Here is a 15179-nt window from a genome sequence, read left to right as displayed (position 1 = left end):
GTTTGGCTTCCAAAAAAATGCATTTTAAGCCCAGCCAGTGCGGCTAAGTTGGTTGAGTGTCATCCCATACACCAAGGGGTCACTGGTTTGATTCCCAGGCAGGGCACATGCCTGAGTTGTGAGCTTGATCTTCAGTAGGGGGTGGTGTACAGGAGGCAGCCAACTGGTGTTTTTCTCTCGTAGATGTTTCTCTCTCTCCCTCTCTCTCTCCATCCCTTCTTCTCTCTGAAATTAATTTTTAAATGCATTTTAAAAAAGTGACATTTTCTCCTTCCTCCTTCATGTCCTGTCCTCTAGATGGAATGCGAATGTGATGGTTAGAGTTATAGCAACCATTTGACATTTTGAGGTGACACTGGGAATAGAAAAAAATGCTCAGGAGAACAAGTAGAGGTCTGGGTGTTTGCTACTTCATGGAGTGCTGTAGGGATGAAGTAAACCTCCACTTATTTGAGCTACTTCTGGTTTAAGTGTGTTGTTTTTGTTTCTTGTAGCCACATCTAATCCTAACCTAAACAATTCCCTTGCTAACCATCCTGACATCTCCTTTTCCCCCTCCAAGTCAGTTGTTACAACTCAGAGAATAAAAGTCAAGGTCTCTCAAGCAAATTGGAAGAGGAGGAATAACTATAATAACAACTAGGAAGATGACGAATTCACTGTAAAAACCTTGCTTCTTCCTTCCCTATCCAAAAATATCACCTTGTGAATTTCACGGCCACTTGAATCACTTGTGGATTGTCTCATTTGCATTCTATCACTGCAGAGGATTAGGAGCCAGTCTGTGAGTGGGAGGGGAAGCAAACGATAAAATATGTAGGAAGGGAGCGGAGATGTTATTGAAGCAATTTGGTCAGAGGATAGTAGTTAGATGATGATGCAGCCATAATGTAATGCTAGTCAATGATTAAAGATTGCGTTCTAGGATAATATTTATCTCTTTGGGAACATGTATAGAAAGTTTGGTCAAATAAAAAAGTAGATTCCAGAACAATATATAAATATATGTTGTTTTATATGTACTTAGAAAAAACATGAAGTATAGACATCAAATATTAACAGCATCTGTCTTTGACTAATATGATTACAGTGGGTTTTTACTTTCTTCTTTTTTGTTTATTTGTATTTTATACTTTTCCATTATAGACACCTAACATTTGTATACATTTTAAGTTATTTAAAAGCAACTTCTGGGTGATGGCAGAAGCAGGAATAAATCATCACACATGGTTAAGGTTTCTTTTTATATTGCATCAGTCAGAGTAATGTTAAGCTCAGCTGTGATGACAAATGCACCTTAAAATCTCGGCAACGAACACACCAAAAGTGTACTTCTTATTTGTGTAACAGCAATGTGGGTCAGTGGGGACACCTTTCGACCCAGTGGCTCAGGGGTCCATCCAACGTGTAGCTGTCACAGTCAATGCTGGGGAAGAGAGGGTTAGAGAAGACACTTTCATTCATGGCTTATTGGTCAGAACTTGCACATAGCCCTGACCTAACTGCAAGAGAGGCAGGTATATGGAGTGTGTGGTGAGCACCGTCTCTGCCACATACACATATGGCGATTACATTTCCTCATCCAAAATCAAAATTCACAGCATCACAAGTAAATAATTGACTTTAGGACTGGTTTTGTGTGTGTGTTTTTTAATCCTCACCCAAGGATATTTTTGCATTTATCTTCAGATAGAGAGGAAGAGAGAAACATTGATGCAAGAGAGACATATCGAGTGGCTGCCACCCACACAACCCCAATCGGGGCCGGGGACAAACGGCAACTGAGGTACGTGCCCTTTGCGGGAACCGAACCCGAGACTCTCTGGTCCGCGGGCCGACGCTCCAACCACTCAGCCAAATCGGCCAGGGCTAGGACTGTTTTTTTAAAATACACGCACAACAGAATATAGGATTGCTTGCTACGGTTTCTTAAATAGCCAGCAATGGACCGGGCTGTGAGGAAGGGGAAGGGAGCTGGGAAACGATGCGGTCACGACTACAGGTTTCTGGTTCCCTCCAGGCTCGATCATGTGCAAAAGTCCGTCTCAAGCACAGCTGAGTGGAGAGAGAAGCCCGAGGACCACGTGGTGGAAGGGCTGGCCGGCAGGAGCACGGATTTCTGAGGGCCTAAGAAGTACAACGTGGGCTCCCCTGAGACAATGGGAACACGGGCAGAGGGTCAGCTGGCTAGAAATTGGGGAGGACAGCCAAGGTCCAAATAGGTTGGAAAAGTCGGGACGATTGCCAAATTTAGGCATTGCCAAAGGCAGGAGTCAGTCAGAAGAGGAAGCCAAGCCCTGGCCAGCGTGGCTCAGTGGTTAGAGCGTCTGCCTGCTCACCGAGGGGTCATGAGTTCGATTCCTGGTCAAGGACACATACCTGGGTTGCAGGTTTGATCCCCAGCCCCAGTCCAGGTCATGCATGAGGCAACTAATCGATGTCTCTCTCTCTCTCTCCCCTTGCCCCTCAAAAAAAGAAGGAAAAAGAAGAGAAAGCCAAGAATGTGGGGTGCGGATGACAGTGGGATTTGAGCAATTTGCTTCAAAGGTGCACTACCATTCGAGTCTTGCTCTAATAAACAGCAGGTTGTGACATGTAGTCTGTGTGACTTAAATGGCCATGGGTAAGAGACAACAGAAAGCAAGTCAGCAGTCGCGGCTCACGAGCCCACCATCTGCACGGAGAACTTAGGCTCAACCGAGCATCATTGCAGACAGACTGAGAGGCCGTGGAGACACAGTGGGGATGGGTGGTTGGCGTGAGGGAGGCAGCGGCATGCACAGTACATCGGGGCCTAGAGGGCTGGATCAGGACTCCAGCAGGTATCTGGGGAGAATCAGAGTAGAGCCCAGCTCCTCAAGAGGTTCTAGCAACAGAGACCGTGACTAGGGTCCTCCTAAGGGACAGGGCTTCACAACAGGTGCTACCCCAGAAGGAGAACTGGAATACCAATGAGAAAAACAAGAAAAATTGTAAATGTGGACAAAGACAAAGAAGGAAGGGAGACTGAAGGTTGGAGGTATATGGTTGCCCAGGGCCTCATCTCTGATGAAGTGAGCATCAGGCCTGAGACCGAAAGATGAGGCCATTTGTCTTGCTGACCCTGGTCTGCACTGGCCTGGGACTGGGGCAGAGTCGGGCCTTTGGACAGAAAGCCTCAGTGCCTGAAGCAAAGCAGGTCGGGTGAGGTTGGTCTCAGGTCTGCAAACAGAACGTGAGCACTGGATCAGAAAGGCTTTTCCGAGACTGCCTTGTGCACGGCTCCACGGCCCTTCCACCCAGCCTGTCCCACTGGGACTAGCCGCGTTCAGGTGGATGTGTGTCGCTAGTCACAGAGGACGGGACGGCGGGTGGGAAAACCCCAGACCGGCCCACCTATCACTATTTATCAAGCTGCTGCCACCGGTTTATTTTTGACTGAAAATCTAAAGTTCCATGTTTTTTCACCTTAAAAGATATTTTAAAACACAGAAAACCTTTTTTTTTTTTTTTTAAGGTTTGGATTTTCTGCCTCTTTAGCTAAATACATCTCATGTGCACAGAAGCCTAGGTTGAGGGTTCGGAGAGAGCAGGTTATGGAGGGACTCTGGACTAGGAATGAGAGATTCTGAACTCTAACATGGTTCAGGCGAGGACCAAATAAAGCAATGATTAGGGATGTGTTTTAAATGTCCCAAAGTAATTGAAAAATAAGGAGTGTGTGCATATCTACTCATCTAGCAACTTTGCAGAGCTGGGATTAGGGTGACACAACTGAGGTGCCCGGGGTGTAAAATTAAAAGGGGTGCTCACTCTCAGGGTCATGCAGGTGCACTGCTGGCAAGAATGGGACCAGGGAGCCTCTCAGAACAGGTACCCCTGTCTGGTACTCGGGGCATAAAAGGAAGGGGTGGGGTCTTCATGGATTTCTGAATGTTACCCGAAGCTGCTGAAAAGTGAGAGGATTGAGAGGCTGAGGGAAGCCCAGTAGACCAAGGCTGTGTGGTTTGGTCCCCTGGCATCCGATTAAGAGATGCCAGTAAACCCCAGAGGGTCAGGATTAGGAGGCAAGCTCTTGCCTACTACTCCTCACTGGCCTTAGGGGTGATCAGCACCTCTCAGTGCCCCTCCCTCCTCTCCGATCCCAAGTGAAAGGTTTCCTTGGGGACTGGGAAGGGTTTCCGTGTTTCAGAAGCCACTTTGCTGATGTGACAGGAGGGCTGGTGGAAACAAGTCAGGCTGGGTCCGCGAGCCTTTATCAGTGAATGCCTTATCAGTTACGCCTTATCCGTTAACACCTCCATTGGAGTTAATTAGCTGGATGCCAGCTGAAAGCAAGAGGAGGGCAGGAGACTTGGAGGAAACAGGTGGAGCAAGGCCCCTGACAGCCAAGGAAGAGCATCTCAGTGCGCACCACAGCTCTGCTCCCCTTGGCCCCGAATGTGCCACGAAAGTGCTCCAGTCCCTCCCTGTCAACCCATGGTGACCAAAGGGTGCAGATGCTCAGTTATTATATGGTGCTATCTCATTGTCACTGTCATTCATTGGTGCCTAAACCTGCCCATTTGCTGAAGATGCCTGATCCCAATCTGTACCCTAAATTTCAAGGCATGTCAGTTGGCATTTATGAATGTCCCTGTCCTCAGAGGAACTAGGCTCTGGGAGAAATAGAAAAGCATATGTGGGAGGAGGAGAATGCTTCAAGTGTTTACATTCTAGGATTCAGAGTCAACTGATATTTGACAAACTACAATGTACCAAGTAGATCTCATTTAATCTTACAGAATTTCTGCAATGTAAGTATTATTATCCCAATTTTTATTCCCAGGCCATTCAAATTCAAGCCCACCTGTTTCTACTATGTCACAATTGGGGTGGGGGATGAGGAAAGGAAATATAGTTAGTGCATAGAAGCCCCGAGAGCTGAAATACATAAACATATTCATGACTCACTAACACAGTTTGAGACATCCATAATTAAGTGTCATATATTTGGGACGAGGGGTGGCAGAGATCAAAGCTAGGGGCAAGGAACTGGCTGGAGGAAGGTGGAGCTCCTGCGAGGTTTCCTGAATGAGAAAAGGTAGCCGGTTATGTGGAGGGCAAGGCTGTGGTGTGGTGGAGAGGCGGTGGGGGACAGGAACAGCCTGCTGTCTGAAATAACAGAGCGTGACTCGGTCAATGACATCCTTTTAATCCGTGGTTAAGGATGGCTGCTCCCAGCCTCCTGGATGCAGGTAACCAAGAGACACAAAGACACAACTGCAGCCCGAACTAAACTGTACCCACGGCAGCCCCCAGCCGCAGGGCTACCGAGTTGCACAGACACGGGTGCGTTAATTCCAGCCCAGCAGTCCTCTGTCTGGGGAGAGAAGGGCACTCGAGCTGCGGACAACAATTCGAAAGGAGGGGAATAAGCTCCGGGTTATTTTTAGTGCTGCATCTCCACACAGAGCAGACCTAAAGCATGTGCGTGCCTGTGAATTCATCAGCTGAGAGTACATGCATGCAGAAGCCTGCTCCCTACATCCTTTCCACCCAGAAGATTCCTTTCCACATCCTGACCTGTGGTGTCAGCATGTCCTACCCACTGTCGTGTACTGATGCTCTGCTGGTCAGCTTCCTAAGGCCAGCAAAATAGTGGATGCTGAGGAATCGGGAGCTTTTGACATCAGAGGCACAGAAAGTTTCTTGATTTCCCCATTTTTAATGTGTGCCAAATATAAGCTCAGCTTGGTTGGAAATATCAGCACAATGGAATCCAGAAGGACCTTAAACGAAGCCACAGACAATTTTCCCTGAGCTGCAGTGGAAACTCGACACCCTCAAAACACCTAAGAGCTTTCCCACCAATAAAACTTCTTTGCAGCGCATTACATCATCAGCAAAAAATCTCATTGGCCGAGACTATCCTCAAGAAAAATTCCCATTTCTGGCAGAGAACACTTTGCAAAGGCCTTTTTCGGCACCAAACACCATATTTAGTGCTTTCCTTTTAGTGCAACAAGCAGCATGTAGATCCTTGAGGAGGCTGCTTCTGCTAGAACTTCCGGCAAAAATAAAAAAATAAAAGTTGCTTTTCCTTGAGTACCCAAGTGCCAGCCCCTGTGTGGGCAGCACCCTACCTTGGTAGGTGGGAAGCTTCGTAACGATTTAATGAGGAAGCTTGCTAACTGAGCTTCCAGACTGGACATGCCAATAGTGATTTTGAGCATTGGCCAAGGAATGTCCTAACAGCGCTACTGTGAAACCAAATGAAAGGAGCTGGGGGGGCGGGGGAAGCTTTGGAATCAGAAATGTTGATGACTTGCTTGTACGCCCTGCACTAGGCTTGGTAGGTGAGCCCCTGCCTTCGAAGAAAATGCAAACACCCGTTCAGGCTGCCTTTCCCACGATGTACTGACATCACATGAACTGTGGGGAAGCTGAAACGGGACCGCAGAGCGAGCCACACACATTTCCTCATATGTCAGAAGACCAGTGGGTCTTGAGCTGGGAACTAAGTAAAAGGAAGTATAACTCACTGCCCACCCACCCACCCACCCCTATTCTTTTCTTTTGCCTTTTTCGGTTCCGATTTATCTATAACTGTCTCTGAGGTGAAAGCTACAAAGTTAGACAAGTTATAATCATGTGCGGCTGCTTCTGCCACTCGTCTATTACTGTAGTCTTTTTTTTTTTTTTAATCCTCACCTGAGGACATTTTTCCATTTTTTAAAATTCAGATAGAGCAGGATGGAGAGAGAGCAAGAGAGAGAGATGTGAAAGGGACACATCGAGTGGACACATCGAGTGGCTGCCACCCGCACGACCCAACCAGGGCCGGGGACAAACTGCAACCACAGTACATGCTCTTAGCGGGAACCGAACCCGGGTCTCTCCGGACCACAGGCCGACGCTCTAACCGCTGAGCCAAACCGGCCAGGGCATTACTGTATTCTTTCCCCTTTCTCCTTCCTTCCTTTTCTCCCTCTCTCTCCCTTCCTGCCTCCCACCCTGTCCCTCTCTTCCCCTCTGTCTGTCTTTCTTACACCACAAATAAATCTCCTTGGTCCTCCTTAGAGGACTCCTCTTTTCCCCCTAGTTGGATTTCCACCTGACTCTGACAGTGGTATAGAGGAGATCCAAGTCACCATTCCTGAATTAAAGTATCCCGCGGCAGGGATGGGGTGTGGCCATCTTCCCAGGGGACCGGTCAGTCCCGTTCGGATCTGGATGGCACATTTTCCACAGGTCTGCTTCTAGGTAACCACAGTGCACTTGCCAAGGGGCCCTTAACCCAGGTAGTAGTTTCCCGACACTCAGTGTCTAAGGGAAAAGGGAGAAGGAGGCCATCAATCTTCCCCCAGGAAGTAGGAGATGAGTATATCACTGTGGGTAAATTTAGGGTAAAGTGTGGATTTTCATGTGGTGGAATCTTTCTGTCTTCACACTTTGGGTTTCAGAGGAGTGAAGATAATAATAGAAGGAAAGTTTCCCATGATCGAGAAGAATAGCACTCGGGATGTGGGTAAAAAATGGAAGGCATCACAGGGACAAATCGAGCAGGTGGCTGCCGGCAGTACGTGAATTCCAGGGCATGAAAAAGCAGTGAGTATACGGTGAAGTCAGCCCCGCACATCTAGGGAGAGGCTGCTAGATTTCCGGTCAGGTCTTGTTCTTTTAAACTGAACAATCTGAGATGACCCCAGGCAGCCAGAGTTAGGTGAGAATGAACTGTCACTTGGCCTTATCCCCAGGCTCATCCTGGACCGTGCTCTACCTCTGACTTACTTCCCATCACCTGACATTCCTGCTGCCACATGCTCCGGCCCTCTGTCTTCACATCCTGCCATGAACCTCAGGTTATTGCTATGATCTCTCCCTCCAGGACCGATCTCGGCTTGCCTCTGTCAGTCCAGCAGCTGGCCCTTTAAACACGGCCAGCTCCACAGGCCCAGACTGGCACAGAAAGGGCTGTGGCAGACAATAGTGTTTATTCTAGGCAATTGTCCCAGACTGGTTACTCCCTGCTTACTCCCCACCTGCTGCTGCTGTCTTCTTTCCCAGGATCTGAATTCATCCTCGCCAAGCACTGGCTAAGAGCTCCCTCTCTCATTCCGCCCAGAATCACCAGGCCCCTCTGCTGGAGGAAGGGAGTGGAAATAGCAGGTCACATGAGACTTTTGACCGTCGGTTCCACTCTGGCTGTTCCAGGTGACAGCAGCCCGGGGTCAGGGCAGTCTCAGCGCTCTGCCCCAGCACTAACCTGATCGGCCAGGTTTCCCTCAGCGTCCTCAGAGTGGACAAAGGGCAGGGTTTCAAAGCAGCTTGGGTCGAACACCGCACTCCTCACGGAGAGCCGGGGAGGAGGAGCCACTGCCCAGCCCAGAGGTTCTCGCCATCCCCGGCCCTTCCTGCCCGACTGCAGTGTCCTGCCCTGGAGAAGGCCTCTGCCCATGTGAATGCCCAGCACTAGCTCTGGGAGCCGCGTGCAGTTTGCTCACAGAGCGTCAGCCGTGGCCTCACTCGGCCTCAGTTGGACCTACATGGAATGGCCCCCGAGCCCCACCCTCGGGTCCATGGTTCTCCATCCTCCTTACTCTTCCCATCCATCCTTCTCCTGCACTGAGACCCCTTCTCATCCCAGAGATGATTGTTTTTAATCACTTGGACTTGGAGATAAAAGAAGAGGAAGAGCAGAGAATGGCTAGAGGGTGGAGATAAAGGGGCAGGGGTCGAAATGGTGGTGGTGACAGACAGGAATGTTAGAGCCACTAAACCTCCAGGACAGGACACTTTTGGGAGTGGGTGGGGAGAGGGTCTCACTTCAAGCTTTTCTGTAAGTTTTCCTATATGTCTGGTTATTTTCATCCCTCCCACAGCAACGTGGTAGCTGCAATCCTACCAGGTGTTGGTAATAAGAAAGAGAAGAAAGGCCCTGGCTGGTTTGGCTCAGCGGTTAGAGCCTTGGCCCGCGGTCCAGAGAGACCTGGGTTTGGTTCCCGTTAAGGGCACGTACCTCAGTTGCAGTTTGTCCCTGGCACTAGTTGGGATCCTGTGGGTGGCAGCCAGTCAATGTGTCTCTCTCACATTGATGTTTCTTTCTCTATCTTCCTTCCTCTCTCTCCCTTCCGCTCTATCTGAATATAAATGTAAAAATGTCCTCGGGTGAGGATTAAAAAAAAAGAAGAAAGGGAAGGACATTCTTGATACATTTTATGACATTTGTATCTGTTTTTTTAATCCTCACCGGAGGATATTGATTCATTGATTTTTTCACAGAGAGTAGGAGGGAAGGAGGGAAATAGGGAGAGAGGGAGAAAGAGAGAGACACATATCAACTGGTTGCGTCCTGCACGACCCTGAATGGGGCTGTGGATCAAACCTGCAACCAAAGTACATGCCTTTGACTGGGAATCAAGCCTGTGACCCCTCTAGTCCTCAGGCCTACATTCTAACCCCTGAGCCAAACTGGCCAGGGTTGTATGTGTTTTTATGGTGTGGTTACCTCTCATCCCAGCCAAGCTTGCTGAGGGTAAAGAGCATGTCTTGGAGACTCAGGAGGTGGTGCAGTTCTGGGAAATTAGACCACTCGCGTCTGCGGGACTGTGAGCTTCATGAACTCCAGTTTCTTCATTTGTCAAGTACAAACAATAACTCTGTTTTATAGGGTTCTGAGGACTATGTTCAGGTCACATCAAAGCCACATTGTAGATACTTCATAAAATGTAGCTTATGATCAGGCTCCAGTTTCCTCCATTGTAAAATCAGGATAATAAATACCCATCATATTTAGTTGTTTTAAAAATTAACCAAGTTAATATTTATAATTTTTTTAGAAAGGTGCCTAGCACGCGGTGTCCAAGCTTTATTAAATAATATTAATCATGCTGTCATTTTTCACAGTACCTGGGTGCTGCCTCTCCCAAGTAGGTGCTTTCGTAAACACTGCTGACATCAGTCTAATGCACACACAAGGGTCAGGGAAGAGATGAGGGAAGACACCCACAGAGGTGGCTGTGAATTGAGTGGGTAGCATACTTTTGTTTTTTCTTCTGCTTGTTTATCCTCCTGTTACTGATGCCTCAGTCCGGACCATCTCTGTCAGCCCTCTCCTCCATTCCCTCTGCCCAAGGTTTTCTTTTAAGAAAATGTGGCAGTCAAACAAGAGCTAGTGAGGGTGTGGAGGAAAGGGGACCCTAGTACACTGCTGGTGGGAATGCAGACTGGTGCAGCCACTATGGTAAACACTATGGTGTCACCTCAAAAAGTTAAAAATTGAACTGCCATTTGACCCAGTGATCCCACTTCTAGGAATATACCCTAAGAAGCCTGAAACACCAATCAGAAAGAATATATGTACCACCATGTTCATAGCAGCACTATTTACAATTGCTAAGATCTGTAAACAGCCCACGTGTCCATCAGTAGACGAATGGATAAAAAAGCTGTGGTACATATACACAATGGAGTACTACGCAGCTGTAAGAAAGAAAGATCTCTTATCCTTTGAGACGACCTGGAGGGACCTGGAGAGTATCATCCTAAGCGAAACAAGCCAAGTGGAGAAAGACAAATATCACATGATCTCACTTATTTGTGGAATATAATGAACAAAACAAACTGATGAACAAAATAGACCCAGAGACATAGAAGTAGGGTACAGACAGACAAACCTCAGAAGAGGGAGTCGGGGGGAGATAAACTACAGAATGTATGTATGCATAACCAATGAACATAGACAACAAAGCTGGAGACGGGGCAGGCAGGGGGGATCTGGAGGAGGATGTCAATGGGGGAAAAAGAAGAAACATCTCTAACAAAAATAAATTAATAAAAATAATTTTAAAAAAAGAAAGTGTGGCAGGCAGAGCAAGGACCATGAGCCAGGTACGGAAGATCACCAGGGCAGAAAGCTTTGGGTCTAGCAATGGAGAAAACAAGGACCTCGCCCTCAGGGTGACCTTTCCTTCCTTAGCATATCACTGGTCATGTGTTTCAGACCCCTGACTTTTCATATCGCTGGTCATACAGTTCAGACTGTCCCCTGACTTTTCCTCCCTTGGCATGTTGCTAGTCATGTGGGTTAGACCCTTAGAGGGAGAATGAACGGGAGGGCTGAAGAATAGCCCTTAAGCATTGAGCCCCCAGGACAAAGAGGTTCTGACCCACATCTAGTACATCTGGGCCCCAGTTGAGTTTCAGCTCCAGGCCCAGAAAAGCAGCAAAACCAGACAAGCCATGCTATGGCTGACATTGGGACCAGCTGCACTGACTAATGACCCCCTGCCCTGGCCCTGGTGCTGACCAATCAGGGGAGACCACGACCCTGAAAGGACACGCCTGGAAAGCTGATGCACATTCTATTGGGATCCTCTGCTGAGACCTCCAGATGAACACCCTCGAGACAGAGGACCCCGTGCTCTGCCCTTCAGAGCGGGCACACACATTCCCCCTTCCCCGCTTCTTCTTCGCCCACAAGGGCGTGTTACCTTTATCCTTTTTTTCCCCTAAGCAACAAGGGCCCTTCTTTTGCCTCTGTAACTTGTTTCCTGAACCCATTCCTTCTACAGCTCACTTCTACCTCTGTGACTTTCTAAATACATTTTCTCCTATGGTTTGAGTCTTGGCTCTGAATTCTTTCTTAGCCAGAACTCAAGTCCCGAGTTTGCTGAACTGAGGTCCGGTCTGACTCCACCAATCTAACACTTGGTACCATTTTTGTTTTGCCACCAACAAAAGGACTAGCAACTGAATCCAGCACCCCCCACATCACTGCGAGTGTGTGAGCAGAACCCACAGCTCTGCCTACACCTGTCATTTTCCTCTTCTTGTGTCCAGCTTCCGCCTGTGTTTCCTATTGTGACCTCTAATGAAAAGGCCCAGAGGTTCCACTGGATGCAGTGTCTAGTCCTCATTAAGTACATATTTATCAAATGTGTGTGAGGATGCCCCGGCGGTTCGACTCAGAGATTCGAGCAATGGCCTACAGACTGAAGGGATGTGGGTTCGATTCCCCACCCCAGTCATGGTCATGCTGGAGGCAACCAATCAATGTGTCTCTCTCACATCGATGTTTTTTTCTCTCTCTCTCCCTTCCTTCCACTCTATCTAAAAATCAATGTAAAAATATCCATGGGTGAGAATTCACAACAACAAAATATTTATGTGAGGAATTCAAATGTATATTCCAGGGTATAAAGGAAATAAATCCACCAGAGACAGTGTGAGAACAGTCCCATTAGTCACTCTATTGACTTTCTTCCCAATTCATCCAGTGCCCTATGCCTCTGTATGGTAACATTCACTGTGTATTTACTATGTAACAGGTATTTCCTAAGCTCTTACATGCTGCCACATTCTCATTTCATCTTCAAATCACTACTACAGAGTAGCTAGTGTCTATTTACATAGGAAGAAACTGAAAGTTAGACAAGTTAACTCATCCCAGGTCACACAAGTAGTCAGTGACAGTCCTTAGTCCTGAAACCTGCCTCCAAAGGTTAAGTTCACTACACTGTAGTCACAAGCACCAGCAAGTTCCCATAAAAGTTAGACTTGACTCTTCTCTTGGTCTTCTCTAATCTGCTCTTTAAAATATATAGGAGTCTACCCTGGCCAGTTTGGTTCAGCAGTTAGAGCATCAGCCCTCGGACCAATGAGTTGAAGGTTCAATTCCAGTTAAGCCTTAATTGTTAAGGGTACATACCTCGAATGCAGTTCATCCCCAACCCTGGTGGGGGTCATGCGGGAGGCAACCAGTCAATATGTCTCTCTCACATCGATGTTTCTCTCTCTCTTCCTCTCACTCTATCTGAAAAAATAAAATAAAAATAAAAAATAAAATATATAGGAGTCTTTGCTGACATTTTCAGTTGGCAAAGCAAATGTGTGCATAACTTTCTTCAGAACAAGGGGTGTTTCGCTTTCCCCTTCGTGGCGCATCCAGAGGGCATCTTTCCTGCTGCATGCCCGCAGCAAAGCCAGCCCCTCCCACCCTCGGCTCCACAGCATGTCACTGATTCCGAGAGAGTTTTAACAAAAGAACTGGAACAGGAAGGGTTTTTAAACAGGCCGTCCCTTTCTTTAAATAATTAAAGAAGATGTTATCGGGGAGATCAGGTTTTTATTAGCTCTTCTCAAGTTCTCTGTCACTCGCTTTCATCCAAGGCAGGATTGGAGGTTGGGGTGGATGATGGACGTAGAAAAACGCCCTAATTTGGACCACGTGTTGGGGAGCACATTGTAGAGTCCAGCCATTTGCCTCCCGTCTTGATTCCTTGCCAGCAGAACGGAGGGTGGGTTTGAATGGCAGGTTACGGTTCTTTGGAAACAAATTTAGAGAAAATGAATGAACAAAGTATGAATGAAATAATTGTTGAACCCTGACAATGACGGGTGTATCGTGGGCAGTGAGCCTTTGGGAACACTAGCTCCAGGCCTTGGAGAGTGCAAAGCAACTAGACTAGTGGAAAATAAGCATCAGGAAAACAATTCCTAAACCAGGGACTTGGGAACACAACTCCCATTCAAACTTGTCTTCAAAATCTCGGTCTCAACAATATGTTCCCTGCATTTTTACTCTCTTGGTGGGCAGAGCAGGCCAGAGACACCCCCCTAGCCCCCACACATACACACAGTGGGGTGTCTCATAGCAGCCTGTAGGACAATACTGAGGAAATTGGTTTTCCAGGAAGCAATTTCTCTATCAGCAGAGTAGTTCTGCATTTGCATAGAGGAGAGGTTAGGCTGACAGTTGGAAGGATTCCATCTGCTACTTGGAGTCCTCATTTGGATAGCTTCAGTGTTCAAAGGATGCTCTGAAATGCACTTTTTAATGTGGGAAGGAGTGTTGATCCAGACACTGGGGGCCTCCGGGCCAAAGGAACTGGCTGGAAGCAGACTTACCCTGAGCTTTGAGCTGACTTGCTCTCCTTTTCTCTTACTAAATATGAAACGAGGTCAAACAGCACATGAAGCAGGGGTTAAGGGCAAATTGAAGGTTTAATAATAAATATTTATAGTGCCTAGCTCATTACAGGGCTTATGTAGATTCCTATTAAATACTTGTCAGTTTGACTTGTTTCCTTGATTTACACTAGAATTTAGAAAGCCAAAGGGGTTATTAGCTTATATCTTGTCGTTCTAATGACCTGTTTCTGGGAGAAAGAAAAAGAAAACCCTGGAAAACATCATCTACTTTCCACAAAAATGATACTTCCCTGAAGGAAAACGACTTTCAATTCTCCAGATTCCTTTTGGCCTAGCTGCCCGGGTCTGCAAGAGCTCAGGCCCCCGACCTTACCTGGCTTCCGCTGTCACTTCTCTGGGGGTTGGGAGACAGACGCACCCATTCTGGACGAATGCAGGCCCTGTGGGGTGAGGTCAGCCCACTAGAGAAAAAGCCGCCTGGAACAATGGCCCCTTCTTGTCATCTGCCACCCACACCCTGTTGACTCAACCTTCAGAGTTGAGAAAACAGAAAATGTATCTGCCTACGACCTCCGTGAGTCACTTAGCCTCTGTGGACCAGTTGCCTCAACTATGACATGAGGGAGACTGACCTGGAGGATCTCGAAGAACCACAGCCATGAATCCCCTTTTCTGGGGCAGCACCAACTCAAATAGTCTGTTTGCTGTCCCTGTAAGTGCACTTGGGTTCATCAGGCTAAATGTCCTAGTTTTGGGTTCTGAAAATATGGTCACTGTATTTATAAGATCACTTCAGTGCTGACATTTTATGCCTCTAGGATTCCAAGTAGGTAACAGCCTTCACTGACTGTTCTCACTGCTAGTGTTATGACCTTGGACGAGTCGGTTAACCTCTCTGGGATTCAGGTCCTTCTGTATAAAATTAGGAATACTAAAATCTTGTTTCAAGGCAGGGAGTTGGATGAAATAGCGAGCCCTCTTGCTAAAGATTTATGATTCAATGACTTGGGGCCCCTCTGCTTGAACAAAGGCAAAGCTGGACCCCTGTATGTTTGAAAGAGGTCTGCAGTCTGCCACCCAAATGGTTGAACAGAGGTATCGATGATGTCCCTGAGGGCAATGTCCCTCTGCAACCTGGAAAAGAACCAGGAGCACCAGCCCAGCTGCTGGTTTGGAGAGAGGAAGTCCTATGCTGGGAGATCAGTGGCCTTTGACGTGAAGCTCCCCGGGCCATCCTTCCTTGTTAGTGGGACACCTCCCGAGAATTCATTCCAAGGTCCTTGGCA

The sequence above is a fragment of the Molossus molossus genome, unplaced genomic scaffold, assembly GCF_014108415.1.
Source record: "Molossus molossus isolate mMolMol1 unplaced genomic scaffold, mMolMol1.p scaffold_m16_p_22, whole genome shotgun sequence".
NCBI classification, from domain to species: Eukaryota; Metazoa; Chordata; class Mammalia; order Chiroptera; family Molossidae; genus Molossus; species Molossus molossus.
The sequence above is the reverse complement of the archived record's forward strand: the minus strand, read 5'-3'. Positions refer to the sequence as shown.